Here is a 17,439-nt window from a genome sequence, read left to right on the forward strand (position 1 = left end):
GACAAAGACATTTTAAATCTAAGTTGTTTTTTTTTTAATTTTTTTTGCAAGCCTGTGAGGCACTCAGTAAATAAATGCAAAGTTAATTCAGAGGTATAAATCTCAATAAAAGAAGACACTCATACACTGGAACACACACTGAATCAGAAAAATTTGGCTACAGGTTCTGCTATTCCTGCCTGAAGGTCACTGTTTAGGTGCATTCATTTCACATGGGAGGAATTCAGTGTCAAATAGCACTTGCCTCTTCTGAAGCATCATACATATCTTATCCTTTATAAGTTATCGTCCTTCCTCAGGTCTCCAAACATCTATATAAAAAGATGCTGCTTATTTCGCATTTTTCAATTTTTCTGTATTGTGTCTGCCAGCACTCATTATTTCTACCTGTATTTGTGTTTTCATATTCATGTGTTTGAAGGTGCTCATGCATGTATGTTAGCAATACATGCGGAGAAAGTTCAGCATTGATTGTTTATCCACATGTTTGTGTGCATGTTTGAAGTCATTGTATTTTATTTGCCTATAAGTGACTTCAGCTCACTATAAGTGACAGAACCTTACCAACCAAGACTTTAAAACTGAGCCCTCTTTCCAGTGTACAGTTCTAAAGTCACATCTTATTGTGCTATTAATGGTGATTTCAGGGAATTTTTATTAATTATTTATTAATTAAAATACTAATTATTAGTAAAAAGAGTATATAAACTAGTATATTTTCAAATAATAATTTATAGTCAATTATCAATTTTTCTTATGCCTTGTTTACTTAATGATAAGTCCTTCAACCTTAAAAGCAAAACAATGAAACATATTTTGCATAAAATGACTTTATGTTATAAAAACACCTTTTATTTATTATTTTTTGAAACATAAATTTATCTTTCAGTTTGAAACAAAACTTTAACAGATTTTGCATCCTTAATTTTTTTGTTTGTTTTAAGAAAACAATAAAATTGTCTTTAATATTATACTTAAATATTATAGGGTTATTTTTTTTTTCAATGCAGTTTATTCAGGAACATTGAACAATCCTCGGACCCCGGGGAAAGCCAGCCCACAGCTTAAATAGCCTCTGGGTAGCCAACCCAGGCGTACCACGGGGGCAATGCAGATAGGTCCACATACATGGAAGCAAGCCAGATCCTCGGCCTTAGCCAAATGTGGAGTTGTTCGTGACAGAGAAAACTCACCATCGGGAAGGTGGAAGGCGGAAACCAGCTCCATCTTTAAGGCACAGCATTCCGCAGCTCTCTACAGTTCCCCCTTTTTGTTTTAGACGCATCAGGCAAGAGTAGAGGTCTGATCTCTGATATTAGAAATAAATTGGGACTTTGTACAGATGTTCATTTTTTATAAATCGTTTTTTTTTTCTTTTTTTTTCACTGAAAGGGTAAACAACTTTTTCTTTATTCTTCACTAGGAAACTATTAACTTTTTATTGCCTCATATATGTTTATTTTATATGCTAACATATATATCTAGTGATACTCAAATATCCATCCATCCAGTCATCCATCCATCCATCCTTCCAGTTTAGGAATGTATGCCCATACAGGTAGAATAGCCCAAATATACCCCCTTTGTTATAATAGGAAATTTCCGATTCTTCCCTTGTGCAGTGTGCTGAAGATGAAGCTCTTTGCATCTATCACAGCCTTTTAAAAGACCTTGGCATCAGACTGGAGAAATGGCTCAGAGGTTAAGAGCACCGTCTGCTCTACAGGAGGTCCTGAGTTCACTTCCCAGCAAACATACGGTACTTACAACCATGTTAAATGAGATCTGATGCCTTCTTCTGCTGTGCAGGTGTACATGCAGAGAAGCACTCATATACGTAAAACAAAGAAATCTTTAAAAAAATACCCCTACATACACATTCACATACACACTCACCAAAAAGCAAAGACAAAACTTGGCACTTCAGCTTTATTTTTTTAAATAAAATCAGAAGCAAATGCCCATAATGCTAAAGTGTGGTCATCTCTGGACCCTCCTCATTCAAGGGCCTTGTAAAAATCTATTAGTTTTTATGTTGGCAATCTTCTTTTTACATGGGAGGTATGGGGTACCTTGTCCGCCGGTATTGAAGGTATTGGAGCTTGTGCAATTTCACATTGCAAGCCAAAATTCAATAGTTAGAACTTTATCTACTTTTTTAAATTTTTTTATATTACAGTTTATTCACTTTGTATCCCAGCTGTAGCCTCCTCCCCAATTCCTTCCCAATCCCGCCCTCCCTCCCTTATCTCCCAAGCCCCTCTAAAGTCCACTGATAGGGGAGGTCCTCCTCCCCTTCCATCTGACCCTAGCTTATCAGGTCTGATCGGAACTGGCTTCATTGTCCTCCTCTATGGCCTGGTAAGGCTGCTCACCCATCAGGAGGAGGTGATCAAAGAGCCAGCCACTGAGTTTATGTCAGGGACAGTCCCTGTTCCTCTTACTAGGAAACACACTTGGAGACTGAGCTGCCATGGGCTACATCTGAGCAGGGGTTCTAGGTTATATCCGTGAATGGTCCTTGGTTGGAGTATAAGTCTCAGAAAAGACCCCTGTGCTCAGATTTTTTGGTTTTGTTGCTCTTCTCCGGTCCCCTCCAGGTTGTTCTATCTCTCCCTTCTTTCATGAGATTCCCTGCACTCTGCGCAAAGTTTGGCTATGAGCCTCAGCATCTGCCTTGATAACCTGCTGGGTAGAATCTTTCAGAGACCTTGAAAGATTCTGGACAGGACCCTGAAAGGTTCCTGTCCTGTTCCCTATTTTCCTCCCTTTCTGCTGTCCATCTAGTTTGTCTTTCTGAGTGAGGATTGATCATTTTACCCAGGGTCCTCCTTCTTGCTTGGCTTTAGATGTACAGATTTTTGTAGGTTTATCCTATATTACATATCTAGCACCCACTTATAAGTGAGTATATACTGTGTGTGTCTTTCTGCCTCTGGGATACCTCACTCAGAATGATCTTTTCCCACCATTTGCCTGCAAATTTCATGATTTTCTTGTTTTTTTTTTTTTTTTGTTTTTTTTTTTTTTTTTTGTTTTTTTTTTTTTTTTTTTTTGCTGAGTAGTATTCCATTGTGTAAAAGTACCACAATTACTGTATCCATTCCTCAACTGAGCAACATCTGGATTGTTTCCAGGTTCTGGTTATTACCAATAAATCTGGTATAAATATGGTTGAGCAAATGTCCTTGTTGTTTACTGGAGCATATTTTGGATATATACCTAGGAGTCATATAGCTGGATCTTGAGGAAGCACTATTCCTTTTTTTTTTAAAGAGATTTTTATTTATTTATTATGTATACAGTGTTTTGCTTATTACTCGTATACCTGCACACCAGAAGAGAGCATCAGATCTCACCATAGATGGTTGTGAACCACCATGTGGTCGCTGGAAATTGAACTCAGGACCTTTGGTATAGAACAGCCAGTCCTCTTAACCTCTGAGCTATCTCTCCAGCCCAGCACTATTCCTAATTGCCTGAGAAAGTGCCAGATTGATTTCCAAAGTGGTTTCTCTGCCATTTGATATTCTACAATTTAGAATTCTCTTTTTAGCTCTGTACCCCATTTTTTAAATTGGATTACTTGATTTGTTGCTTTTTAATTTCTTGAATTCTTTATATATTCTGGATATTAGCCCTGTGTCAGATATAGGGTCGGTGAAGTGCCTTTCCCAGTCTGTAGGTTGTTGTTTTGTTCTGATGACAGTGTCCTTTGCTTTACAGAAGCTGTTCAGTTTCATGAGGTCCCATGTATTGATTGTTGATCTTAGAGCCTGTGCTGTTGGTGCTCTGTTCAGGAAGTTGTCTCCTGTGCCAATGAGTTCAAGGCTCTTCCCCACTTTTTCTTCTAACTCATTTAGTTTTTCTGTTTTATATTGAGGTTTTTGATCCACTTGGACTTTAGTTTTGTGCAGGGTGATAAATATGGAACTATTATCATTTTTCTACCTGTAGACATCAAGTTAGACCAGTACCATTTGTTGAAGATGCTGTTTTTTTTTTTTTTTTCCATTGTATGATTTTGGCTTCTTTATAAAAAACCAAGTATCCGTAAGTGTGTGGGTATATTTCTGGATCTTCTATTCAATGCCATTGATTCACCATTCTGTTTCAATACCAGTACCATGCAGTTTTTATTACTATTGTTCTGTAGTACAGCTTTATAAGTTAGAACTTCATACTGAAACTTCCAATTGTTTTCTTTTTTTTTAGACCAACTTTTGACTTTTCTTTCTTAAAAATACTCCAAATTTATTTTGCTTTCTGACTCTCTTCTTTCACAATGATTTTCTGCTCCTCAGTACGGAAAGTCTGCTTGATCCTGTCAAGGACACTTAGAACCACCACAATTCTTACTCACATGCTTCTTTGTCTTAGACAATCTCATAAGGACTTTGGGGCTCACAGGATGAACCCCTCAAAGTCTACCTGGCCACACTCTGCGTGTAGATTTAGGTGCTTTCCCAACCTTCTTGATATACAGGTAGACAATCCTATTGCCAAGGGTTCACGACAGCCTAGTTTTGCTAGAGGCTGTATTGCAGGAGAGCCTACGACAGAATGTCAAACACTGAACCATTCTGAGGGCCTCTAAGCACCGTACCCAGAAAAGCCCAAAATATTTTTCACCTGATTTAAGAAACCAACTGTTGCAGTATTCAGTTCTCTTTACTTTCTTAGAATGAACTGCAACAAAGATTTCTCATCCTATTGAATCACCAGCACATTAGTAAATTTTTAAATGAGATATATTATTTCTTATATCATAAAATGCATTCACTTATTTCATAAGCAAATATTGACTGATAATATGCTGTTCAAATTATGAACATATGGAAGGCTCAAAATCATAACACATATATACAAATTGATACTACTGTTAAAGATAAATTTTATTTAACTAATCTCTGTAAAACAGTTTCAAAGACAATCAGAAAGAACATAAAAGTAAATAAACAGTAGATAAGCACTCATAATATGGGCTAAAATACTTGTATTTTCCTGTGCATTGTAAAGTTCTAGGCTAGTGGCCTCAAATCATGTGTAGTTCATTTCTTTCAGCTCCATGGAAAGAAGGTGTTGATATGTTAACAGAGTGAAAACTCACAAGAGTGTTGAAGCCTCTGAGGAAGCCCTGTTAATTTAAATGTTAAAGATAAATCAAAGGCTATATTAAAATAGAGAAGAAAGTGGAGGATTTTTATTAACAATTTACCTCTCTATTGTAAATGTTGACATACTTTATACAAATTTGCATCCTTGACTGCACAATGTTTTTCTTGTCTTTGTTCATTTAAAGCAGACAAGGAAAGATAGCTGACTAGGACAAAATATACTATGAGTAAGAATGATATTTTTTCAGTTTTACCTCAAGTAATACAGATGACTGTGTATTAAATGCATACCTTTAATTTTTATAATATATATACCATTCCTATATTGAAAACTATAATTACATCAATTTTAGTATAATAATTACATGAACTAGTTTTATTTCTGTGCTTTCAAAAATAGTCTTACGTGGTAGATCGTCTAGATTTTACTACTTTAAACATTAAGAAGAACCTGTTGAGCCTTTACTGCCTGAATTACTTGAATATTTAAGCAATGTGAGGGAACAGAATTTTCAGAAGACCTTTGTGGCAATCCAGTGTAATCTTCACTGTAGCTTGACTAGCCCATCTTACTCCTGCCTGTTTATCACTGTCTGAGCACGCCCCTGCGTTTGTGAATTCCAACTGTTCTAGACCAATTTTAGAACGCATCTTGCTCTTTATTCATTAGGAAGAAACAACATCTGGTTATTTCAGGAGAATCTGGTAACATGATGAGGCTGTTTGTCAGCTTGTCTTACTTGGCACATATTTCACATTAATTGAGATTGGATTATGATTTGAAGTCTAGTATTGCATCTCAGTATATAAAATATATGCCTCTGGAAATTAGGTACTTATTTTCTATGTGTATTGTGTGTTTATTTATCGAGGTGTCTGGATGCTTAAAGTAGATATTTGTTAATAAGTGAAATGATTGATAGATGGAGGGCAGATAAACTGGTTTCTTCTGCAAGTTTGAGTATTCTGTTTTAAAATTATATTGTAATTTTTATGTACAATCTCCCCTAATATTTCATAATACTGTTTGTTCTCTTGTACAATGGACTGCTCTTCTTTTTCAACAAAATTATGAATAGAAATTAAGTGTATGAAAAAACATAATTAATAATCTTTTATTTTTATATATACTGGATATTAGCCCTCTGTCACACATTGGGTTGGTGAAGATTTTTTCCCAAACTGTAGGCATTCATTTTTTTTCATGACAGTGTCCTTTGCTTCACAGAAGCTTTTCAGTTTCATGAGGTCCCATTGTTTGATTATTGCTCTTAGAGCCTGTGCTGTTGGTGCTCTGTTCAGGAAGTTGTCTCCTGTGCTAATGAGTTCAAGGTTCCTCCCCACTTTTTCTTCTAACCGATTTAATGTATCTGGTTTTATGTTGAGGTCTTTGATCCACTTGGACTTTAGTTTTGTGCGGGTGATAAATCTGGAGCTATTTGCATTTTTTCTCCTTGTAGACATCCAGTTAGACCAGCACCATTTGAGGCAGAAGTTGAAACTCATAGCCAAACTTTGGGCAGAGTACAGGGAATCTTAAGAAAGAAGTGGGAGACAGTAAGACCTGGAGAGGACAGGAGCTTCCCAAGGACAGCAACAGATCCTAAAAGTCTGGGCCCAGGGGTCTTTTCTGAAACTGATACTCCAGCCAAGGTCTACTCATAGAGATGACCTGAAACCCCTGCACAGAGGTAGCCTATGGCAGTTAATTATCCAAGTGGCCTCCATAGTAATGGGGACAGGGACTGTCTCTGACATGAACTGATTGGCCTGCACTTTGATCACCTCCCCATGAGTGGGGAGCAACCTTACCAGGCCACAGAAGAAGACAATGCAGCCACTCCTGATGATACCTGATAGACTAGGGTCAGAGGTGGACCTCCCTTTTCAGTGGACTGGTAGAGGGACATGAGTGGGGAAGAGGGATGGTGAGACATGGAGGGGAGGAGGGAGGGAAGTACAGGGAGGATACAAAGGGAATAAATTGTTATTATTAAAAATAAAAATAATTAAATAAAAAGTCCATGCTGGAAAAAATAATCTTTTATTTCTTTAATTAAAATATAATTACACATTTCCCTCCTTCCCTTATTTTTTTCTTTTTAACTTCTACTATGAACACCTCCACACACTTGTGCTCTCTCAAATTTATAGCCTCTTTTCATGTGTGTGTGAGTGTGCGCACGCATGTGCGATCACGTGTGTACTTAACGTACGTATAAGTTATATTTTCATACATAAGCACAATATGCAAAATGATATAAATTCAAATAAATTGAGTCTGTTTAATATTGCTCATATGTATATATTATTTCAGGGCTTACCACATAAATTAGTATTGAATAAGCAATTAGAAGGTGCATCACTGGAGTGACTAGTTCTTCTCAGCATCTCTTACTTGCCTGGTAGTTCTTTGTCTAGTGGTGTGGACTATGAAATATATACCTCCATGTTATCATGCCTTTTGGTGGTATCCTCATTCAGGTCCTTTTTAGGTAACTGTATTGTTGAGACATCATGAGTGAAGCTTATCTGTCATTTCTAGGAGATACAATCCAATAGCAAATATCCTGGTCCTCTGGTTCTTACAATTTTTCTGCTCTCTCTTCCATGATGTTCTCTGGGTATTAGATGTATGGGTTGTACTATTGATATATCTCCTGGGACTAAGTACCTCATGATCATTTATTTTTTCTGCATTTTGGTCAGTTGTGGCTTTCTTTAATAGTCTCTGTCAGTTAAAAAGTGAGGCTTCTTTGAGAAAGAATGTAAGCTCCCCTTATCTGTGAATATAAGGTTAAATATTTGTAATGCATTTAGGAATTATGGTTTATGGTATGTCCTCTTCTCAGACTGATGACCTCAGTAACCCTACATAGTTGGCTAGGTGTCTTCCAGGCACGACTCAATTCCTATTGAGAAAGACTTAAGTCTTGGGGAAAGAGAAGGAAGATCAATACATAATGAGAGAGAAGGAGGAAAGGAAACAACACTTGGAGTGTTTTGAAGGACAGTAAATAAACCTATTTATTCTCACCTAAAATAATACACAAAACATAAGTGTATATATATATATATATATATATATTTGAATAAAATTTTGCTACTTGGTCTGACGATACCCTTCGGGAGCCATAAACTATCTAAAATGTAAAACCCAGTATGAGGCTTGAGAACCCTCCTTTTGAATTGTTGGTTAAATGCATCTAAGGATCTTCTGAAAAATATAGAAGCTATTCCTGTTGCTAGTGGTTGCCTCAGAGGGTGAAGGTAAGTTCCTATTGCTGAAAACACAGGGCTCAGGATCTGAGCTTGATCTGGCATGAAAGCCTCGTCCTTATGGATTAATTCTCATAGTTCTGGAGTAGTTGTACCATCTGGCAAAAGAGGTTAAGCAACCTATGCTTACCTAGCTGTGGAGCCTACCAACTACAGTGACCACCATGGCAAAATATCCATAGAGATGCATTAGTGGCACTCATATCTTGGTATTCAACAGCTCTCTAAAACATGATTTTAATGTTGCTCATTTTGTTTTCCGCTGCAAAATTAGATTAAACATTATTTTAGTACCTGTGCTGAGTAGAAATTCTTTTTAAAATGCCAAATGTTTTGTAAATTAAAGTGAAAATGAAAAGTAATTTCAATATTAAATTATTAATCTTGAAATAGCAAAAAAAATTAAACTAGAAACAGAGACAATCAGTATATAAAATAGCTGTGTTAAGAACATGCTAACTGCATAGAAAATCACATGAGTTAATAATGTGGCATAGTGCCGTAGGTTGTAGCAGGTTGAATGAAAACCTTTTCCTACCCAACACTATGTAACAGAGGTAGTTGCTATAACATCTGAAGATCAGGTATAAAAAGAGGAAGTTGGAGCAAGTGTTCTTTTTTTTCCCCTGCCTGTTTGTGATAATCACTAAATATAAAAACTAACTAACACACACTGGAAGAAATGATCTGGTTGTTATCTTACACTTGTTCCTTTTTTGTGCAATGATAATATTCAGCAAACAGTGACAGCACACAGGCTTGCAGAAAAAGCTTTTGCAATGAAAGTTGAAATCCATGTTTATTTTCTTCCTTATTCAAGTCACCAGCTTATAGGGAAGGAAATACTGATGCACAGTTTTGCTATTCTACAGCAGGTATGCTTCTATGCAGTCATTATTTACAAGAAATATTTGAGCAGGCATACTGAGCATGCCATCATTACAGTAGTAATGATGATTCATGAGTAGGGGACAGAGTCATTGCCTGCTGCGTTTAATCACTGATGGCTCTCTGTCAATTAACTATGACTCTTTCAAGAGATATTATTTTTCATCTTTCCTTTTCCCTCTCCCCAAATAGACAAATAGTTTGAAAGTTCCCTGAGGAGAATTTCAAGCATTTATGAGAAACAATGGATATCCTAGACTTTGCCTTTTTCAGAAATGAAATAATCTTACAGATTCAGCAAGAAAAGTCATAACTCATCAGCCATTGCTGGCATCTCACTTTAAGCAGGCACCACTACCTTTTACTGGTCGGTTGGTATAAGATATCTTACGAGAGTAAAATTTTAGTGTTGTTATGCTGAAGAAAATTTCACATTCTGCACCAAATCACAGACATGGGAGAGAGACAGTGGTGAGACTTCCCATGTCTGTAGTACCATTTATAACATGTATGCAGACCCAAGACATACATGTTATATATGTCTTATCCTCTTCAAATATAACAAATTCAAGTTTTAGCAATCAAAATCACACAAATATATCGTTGGGTATATTATATCAATCATTGTAGACATGCAAAGACTTATTTATTCATTGGAGATATTAGCTTTTTCTCCTCTGGTAATAGAACCATCTTTCTAGAGAAAGTAACAGAATAACAAGGGAGTGATTAATGGACACATAACCTGTGTCTCTGTGGTCTGTCACACATATGTCAACTTTGTGTTGCTTTCACTTTAATACACAGTTTTAATAAACAAGTTCTATAACTAGCACTTACAACTCTATAGAAGAGAATTACTTAAAAGAGTGGAATGTTTAATTGCCTATGACATGCTCCTACACCTGTGTTTCATAAAATGCTTCCTGTTATCTCTTATATTTTCTTAAAGCCTAGCACATTCATGGATTAATAACTCTAATGGAGTAAAAATGAATGTAATATATAAGAACATGAAGAAACATTATTGAATGTAAGTTCAATACTGGAAGCAAACAATTTTTGAGAAATATCCATTTATTCACCTAATAAATGATACAGGTAAACTATCTACACCATTGCATCATATACTCATATAAAGCTAGATTGGAATAGCACTTCTCCCTCAAAAGGAATAGGAGAAAGAAACTCAGGTTTCTCAGTCTTGTAGTGAATAAAAAGAGGTTAAAAAAATAAGCATGGAATGTCTTTTCCAGAATTTTTAGACATTATTATATTCTCAGGAGGTGAGAATATAATAAATCCCTAATAAAGATGGGGTTCTTAATTTTCTGTGAAGTAAGGTTGGGAAGTTTTTGTCTCCAGGATGAAACTGATATAAGCCCAGAACTCTGTCATGGTTGGTAAGAATGAAATGTACAATTATAATTGTTATGCAGAAAAGGATCTAAATACTATGAACTACAAAACAAAACAGCATCAAATACAAAGAAAATAGTCATTATGAAAAGTTCAAAAGTCAAATGTGAAAAATTATCTCATAATAAAAATCATTAAATAAACCATGTGGATTAATATCTTCATTGATTTCCTCAAAAATGTAAAACAAAGACTGGAAAGATCATTCAGCCGGTAAAGTACTCTTCTACATAAGTATAAGGAACTGAGTTCAGATCCCCAGGAACCTTATATACAGCAAGGTGCAATGGTGTTCACCTATATTCTAAACACTGGGGTAGGTAGTGGGCAGAGATAAGATTACCATAAGACTCATTGTTCAGCAAACCTAACCTAATGTTAGTGCTGTGTCGGTGAGGGAAGCATTCTCAGTTAATTAGGAAGGTGGCTTACACACTAGATCTTTGATCTTCAATTATGCATCAGGCATACGTGCACATATATATGTACATACATGAACATGTACACATATAGACAGTGTACCACACACAAATGAATAAATGCAGAACTAAAAACAAGGGTATTGAAAATATAATAAGATCATAAGCATCTTTATATATTTCCCTGTTATAGTAGAAATAGAACAAGTTGAATTTCTGCATATGGAAAACATGGTAATTGTGCTTGAGTTAGAATTTATTCATTTGTTTGTTTGTTTAATATTTGTGGATCTGTGTAGGCACACACAAGCGATGGTAAGGCTATGAGGTCAGAATACAACTTTCAGAGTTCACTTACTCCACCATATAGGACCAAGCTCAGGTCATAAGCAAGTATCTTTATTACCGAGACATGTTGTCATCACCAACTGCACTTCCTTTAACATGGATTTATTATCTTGGGAAATTGGAGAGTAGATGATACTAAAGAAACATGAGAAACTGCTGGTCAAAAATACAAGAGCATAGTTACACAGACTGCTTAAATTCTAGAGACCTAATAATATGATGGCTACAATATGAAAGTTTCAAACGTGGAACTCACGGGAGACACTGAGGCAGATTGTCCTCTCTGTGGTGAAGGATTTATCATAACCATCATTAATGCCACAGGCAGACAGGCAGGCAGGAAGTAGACAGGAAGACAGGCTGACAGACAGGAAAGCAGGCATATAAGCAGGCAGACAGATGGGCAGACAGACAGTCAGACAAGCAGGAAGACAGACAAACAAACAGGCAGATAGACATGAATTCAGACAGACAGGTAGACAGGCAGACATGCATGCAGACAGGTAGCAATGTGGGAAAGACACGGAGGGAGGAGAGTCCAAGTCCTTGGGACAAAGTGGTAGTCTCTCCCTGTTTTCCCAGAAAATAGGATGGGAAGGAATATGAAAAGTTCCAGTTGTTGCTCTGCTGTTGAGGAGTGTGAGGGTTCACCTGGGCTTGGGTGGGACAGAGTTGGCAAGAATCTACTAAAAATTCAAGTAACTAATTCTGGAAACCAAATTGTTTCCAGAATTGTTACAGTCCAACTGTATTGAGGAACATTACACAGTGCCATGCTTCTGGATAGCATCAAGTACATATACTTCTCCATCAGTGCCCCTCAGTGAGGGCTCCAGGACAGCCTCATGCAATGAAGTCCACAGATTTTCATATTTCAGAACCAAACAGTGAAGCATTTAGAATGCCCTGCACATATCATTTTGATGGTTTAAATCATTTCTACATTGCTATGGTACCTGAAACAAGTTCATTGCTATGTAAACAACATTGTAGTCTATTGTTCAGAATGATAAGAAGAAAACATCTGACATGCTCAAAACAGATGAAACTATGCTGTGAATATTTTGACTGAAGCAACAAAATCCAGACACACAAAAGACCAGCTGTAGTGAATATGTAAAAATTGCTAACATAGTAGGTTTTTAAATGTTCTAACCACTTAAAAGGGGTAAATACATAAAGACATAGACATGTGAATCAACTGCATTATGGCCACATGCATTTATCAAAACAACAGTCCACAAGTTAAATATTTGTGTTTTTGTCAGTGATACCTCAATAACGAAAGCCCATTTTGGAAACAAGTAGCTTTTCCTGAATATAAATCTAGTTTGTGTATTGAAAAATACATATCAAAAATGAAAAATAAATATTTTAACTTTTATCTAATTGAATTGTCAAAATTGTGAAATACAGAGAATGCTAACAACAACAAAAATAAGTCAGATTAAAGTTAGTTACAATACTTTCTACAAACAGATAGAATAGACAAAGGTAATGGCTGAAGAGAGGGAACAAGGTAGGAAAGGCGGCACAGAGAATGTAGAAGGAGGAGATCAGACCTAAGTAAAGAAAAGGCAAGAGGACAGAAGGCCTGTAGAGAAAAGAGAGACCGAGGGTAGGGGTATCTCTGTGACAAGCTAGAGGGCTAGGACAAGGTAGTCTTCTGGGAGGATATGAGGGGGATTAAAGCAGAGGCTCCTAGTAGCAGAGCCCGTAGAGACTGAAGAGGACATCCTCTAGCTAGTCTTCTAGTAAAGGTCAAGGAACACCAACCCACCCACAAACTTTGACCCAAAATTTACCCTGCCTATGAGAAGTGCAGGGATGGAGATAGATCTGGTAGAGCAGAGATTGAGGGGATGCCCAACTGGTGCCTGGCCCAACCAAAGACCTACCCTATGGAAGAGAGCCAACCCCTGACACTATGAACAATATTCTGCTAAGCTTTCAGAGAGGAACCTGTCAGAGCTGTACTCAACAAACTCTTAACGACCCTGCAGACACACAGGGATGCATTTTACTAAGCTCTTAAAGGCTTTTCTTGAACAAACTAAAACTCGACATTATCACAATAACTTTTTAATGTTCCTGGGTGTACATCTGTGTATCAAATGACCGCCTGTGCCCTTGAAGGCTAGAAGAGAGTGTCAAGTTCCCTGAAATTGGATTTATAGGTAGTTGTAAGCCACTGTCTGTGTAATGGAAATCAAACATCGGACTTTTGGAGGATCATAACAATGATCATAACTACTGAGCTATACTTCCAAACTCACTATTAACATTTTTCATACAAAAAAATTTTAAACAGAAAACATTGAAGCATATTTTTCAAGATAATTATACTTACACCCTATAATTATATCTTGCAATTTACCTTTAAATGCTAAATGCAAAATAAAGATATTGTTAGAACAAGAGAAAATGAGACAATTCAACAATAAAATGTAAATACTACAATAATTCTAAACATGTACTTCTGAAATTGAAAAAATCAGGTAAAAATGCTGAATAAAAGAATAGTAAGAAAATAAAAATAGGCACAAGGAAATATGCTGATAATGTACAGTCAAAATAAAGTGCACATCTCTTGAATTAAAATATATTATAATTTATCCTTTTCAATGAAATCACTTTTGTCTAAAGGTAGAGTTTAAAAGCACATGGCAATATTTTGAAAAATGGCAAAGGTAATGATTAATGTAATGCTTTTAGTAAAATATAAGCTTTGATATTTATAGTCAGTTAAATGTCACCTCTATTATATATACATGTATGTATGTAATTATTATATTCATGTTCATAATTAAGCAAATATATGTATTAAATATTGAAACATCAAATATATAAATATATAAAATATATATTTATATATTATGTAAGTTATATACATATATCTGTGTCTGTCTCTATGTCTATGTCTGTATCTATATATTCATTCACCAACAGGACAAAGTGTTATTTGAGGATATTGAGAATCTTATCAATACAGAAAAAATTAAATCTCCCCAAATCAAAACTAGCAAAAGGCAAACAAATTAAATGCATGAGGTAAAGCAGAAGAACCCAAGTATTTGCTCATTACCAACAGTGTGAATACACTCAAATTAAAATACCAAAATTTTTAGGTGAAATAACAAAGTAAGTTGTTTGTAGAAGGTACATCAAACGTGTAGATACAAAATGTTGAAAGAATAGTGATCAAAAGGAAAAACCACAAATGGTATAGACATCAGAAGTGGGATAAAATAGTAAACAGGACAGGAGTCTACCACAAAGGGCCTTTGAAAGACTACATAGCAGTGTATCGAAGCCAATACTGAAACTCATGTCTAAACTTTGGGCAGAGTGCAGGGAATCTTATGAAAGAAGGGAGTGATGAAAGACCTGGAGGGAACAGGAGCTCCAAAGGAAGGCCAACAGAATCAAAGTATCTGGGCCTGGGGCTCTTTTCTGAGACTGATACTCCAACCAAGGACCATGTTTGGAGATAACTTAGACCCCTTGCTCAGATGTAGCCCCTGGCAGCTCAGTCTCCAAGTGGGTTCCTGATAAGGAGAGCAGGGATTGTCTCTGACATGAACTCAGTGGCTTGATCTTTGATCACCTCCCCCAGAGGGGAGTGCAGCTGTACCAGGCCACAGAGGAAGACAATGCAGCCAGTTCTGATGAGACCTGATAGGCTAGGGTCAAATGGAAGAGGAGGAGGAACTCCCCTCTCAGTGGACTGGGTGAGGGGCATGGGAGGTTAAGAGGGAGGAAGAGTGGGATTGGGAGGGGATGAAGGAGGGGGCTAAAGCTGGGATACAAAATGAATAAATTGTTATGAACAAAAACAATTAAATAAATTTTAAAAATACATAGAAAAAGAAAAATCAACAAAACAAAATTGATAATTACAGGCAGAGAAATAAGAAACATTTCTAGAAAAATGATTAAATAACTCTTCAAATGTTTAAGTTGTTTTCTATGAACATAATGACCAGATTTCACAAGTAAAAGCTAAATACCATTCACTTAATAAGAAAATATGAATTTCTCCTACTTTCTTTTTTTTAATTTAATTTTAAATTAAAAATTTAGTTTTCCTGCAGATCCTCCCTCTTCTCTCCCTATGCTCTTTGCTTAGTCCCCTGATAGGGGAGAACCTCTTCCCTTTCTATGTGACCTTTTTTTCATTGTATCTCTCTATAACTACATTTTATTTAAATTACTTTTAACATCTGTTTGATCATTCATACTTTAGTATAATTTATGATCTATTTCTAAAAATATGATTTTTTGTAATTTTATTTACTTTTTAATTATTTGACAGCATTTAACAATTACTCATGAACAACAAAGGGCTAAAGAAAACTGTGGTTAAGAATATTGACTGACTGCTCTTTGATCACCTCTCCCTGAGGGGGGAGCAGCCTTACCAGGCCACAGTAGAGGACAATGCAGCCACTTTTGATGAGAACTGATAGACTAAGATCAGAAAGGAGAGGAGAACCTCCCCTATCAGTGGACTCGGGGAGGGGCATGCATGCAGAAAGGGGAAGGAGGGTGGGATCGGCAGGGGAGGAGGGAGGGGCTTATGGGGGGAAACAAAATGAATAAAGTGTAATTAATAAAAAATTAAAAAAAAAAAGAATATTGGCTGATTTTCCAGAGGATCCAGGTTCATTTCCCAGGACTCCTGGTGGTTCAAAATGGTCTGCAACTCCAGGTCTAATGCAATTTGACTCCTTCTTTAGTCCTTCAAGGATACCAGTCATGTACATGATACACAGACATATATGCATGTGAAATCTCATATGTAATAATATGATATGATATGATATGATATGATATATGATATAATATGTCAGGGCCAAGCCAAGAAAGAGGTTCCTTTATTAACTTTTCTTTTTAATTAATTAATTTATTTTTTATTACAATTTATTCACTTTGTATCCCATCTGTGTTCCCCTCCCTTGCCTTCTCTATTTTTCTACAAAGACTTTCAGCAAGTCTGACACATACAGAATGTTGCAATTCCAATTTCCTTATAATTTACTTTTTCTCATTAATTTATTTTTTACTTTACAGCCTGATCCCAGCCCCCCCCTCCTCTCCTCTCAGTTTTACCCTCACACCCCTCTTCCACTCCTCCTCTCCTTTCTTCTCAGAGAAAGGGAGGCCTCCCATGGGCACCAACCCACCCTGGCACATTAATTCTCAGTAGGACTAAATACATCCTCTCTGACTGTGGTCAGACAAGGCATCCCAATCACAAGTAAGGGATCCAGAGGCAGGCAGCAGATTCAGAGAAAGACACCTCTCAGGTTGTTAGGAGACCCATATGTTGATCAAGCTGAACACCTGTTACACATGTGCATGGGTGCTAAGTGTAGCCCACGCATGCTCTTTGGGTGGTAGTTCAGTCTCCGTGAGCCCTCATGGGCCCAGGTCAGCCTATTCCATAGGTCTTGTGGTGTCCTTGACCCCTCCAGCGCCCTCAATCCTTTCCTCCTATCTTCCACAAGACTCCATGTGTTCAGCATACTGTTTGCTCTCTGCATGTTTCCATCAGCTGCAGAATGAAGCCTTTCAGAAGACAGTTATGCCAGGCTCCTTTCTTGTCCTTAATATGGTTGTTGGCCCACACATTCAATTAATGTATTAAAATAGCAAAATATTTTAAAACATTCTTAACATAATTCTTTCAATCAGTATAGTTTATTTAATGAATGTAAAGAGATTCAGTTCAAGAGAAAATAACTTACAGGCAATTTTTTCAGAAACATTAATTATCGTAAATCCCTTTAATTAACTGCTTGATACAGTTGATCTTGCAGATACACTCAAATCAGTGGAGTGGTTTCTCTTCTAAGAATCAAATTGTGAATAGGAGTATCATGGTATATAATAGGAAGAAAGCACGTGAGCAACTGTGGACATGGTAATCCTGGGACATATGACTAATAACACTTCCAAACCAATGA

The 17,439-nt window shown here is 36.5% G+C and overlaps 1 protein-coding gene and 1 pseudogene across 2 annotated transcripts in view; one reads left to right on the forward strand and one right to left on the reverse strand.

The window, feature by feature from the left end:
• The window catches only part of Edil3 (EGF like repeats and discoidin domains 3), a 530,137-nt gene that overhangs the window by 52,169 nt on the left and 460,529 nt on the right, over nt 1-17,439 (forward strand). The window lies entirely within an intron of this gene.
• On the reverse strand, nt 4,255-4,582 carry LOC110543622 (large ribosomal subunit protein eL34-like; annotated as a pseudogene).

This window comes from Meriones unguiculatus, chromosome 2 (genome assembly GCF_030254825.1).
Source record: "Meriones unguiculatus strain TT.TT164.6M chromosome 2, Bangor_MerUng_6.1, whole genome shotgun sequence".
In the NCBI taxonomy this organism is placed as follows: domain Eukaryota; kingdom Metazoa; phylum Chordata; class Mammalia; order Rodentia; family Muridae; genus Meriones; species Meriones unguiculatus.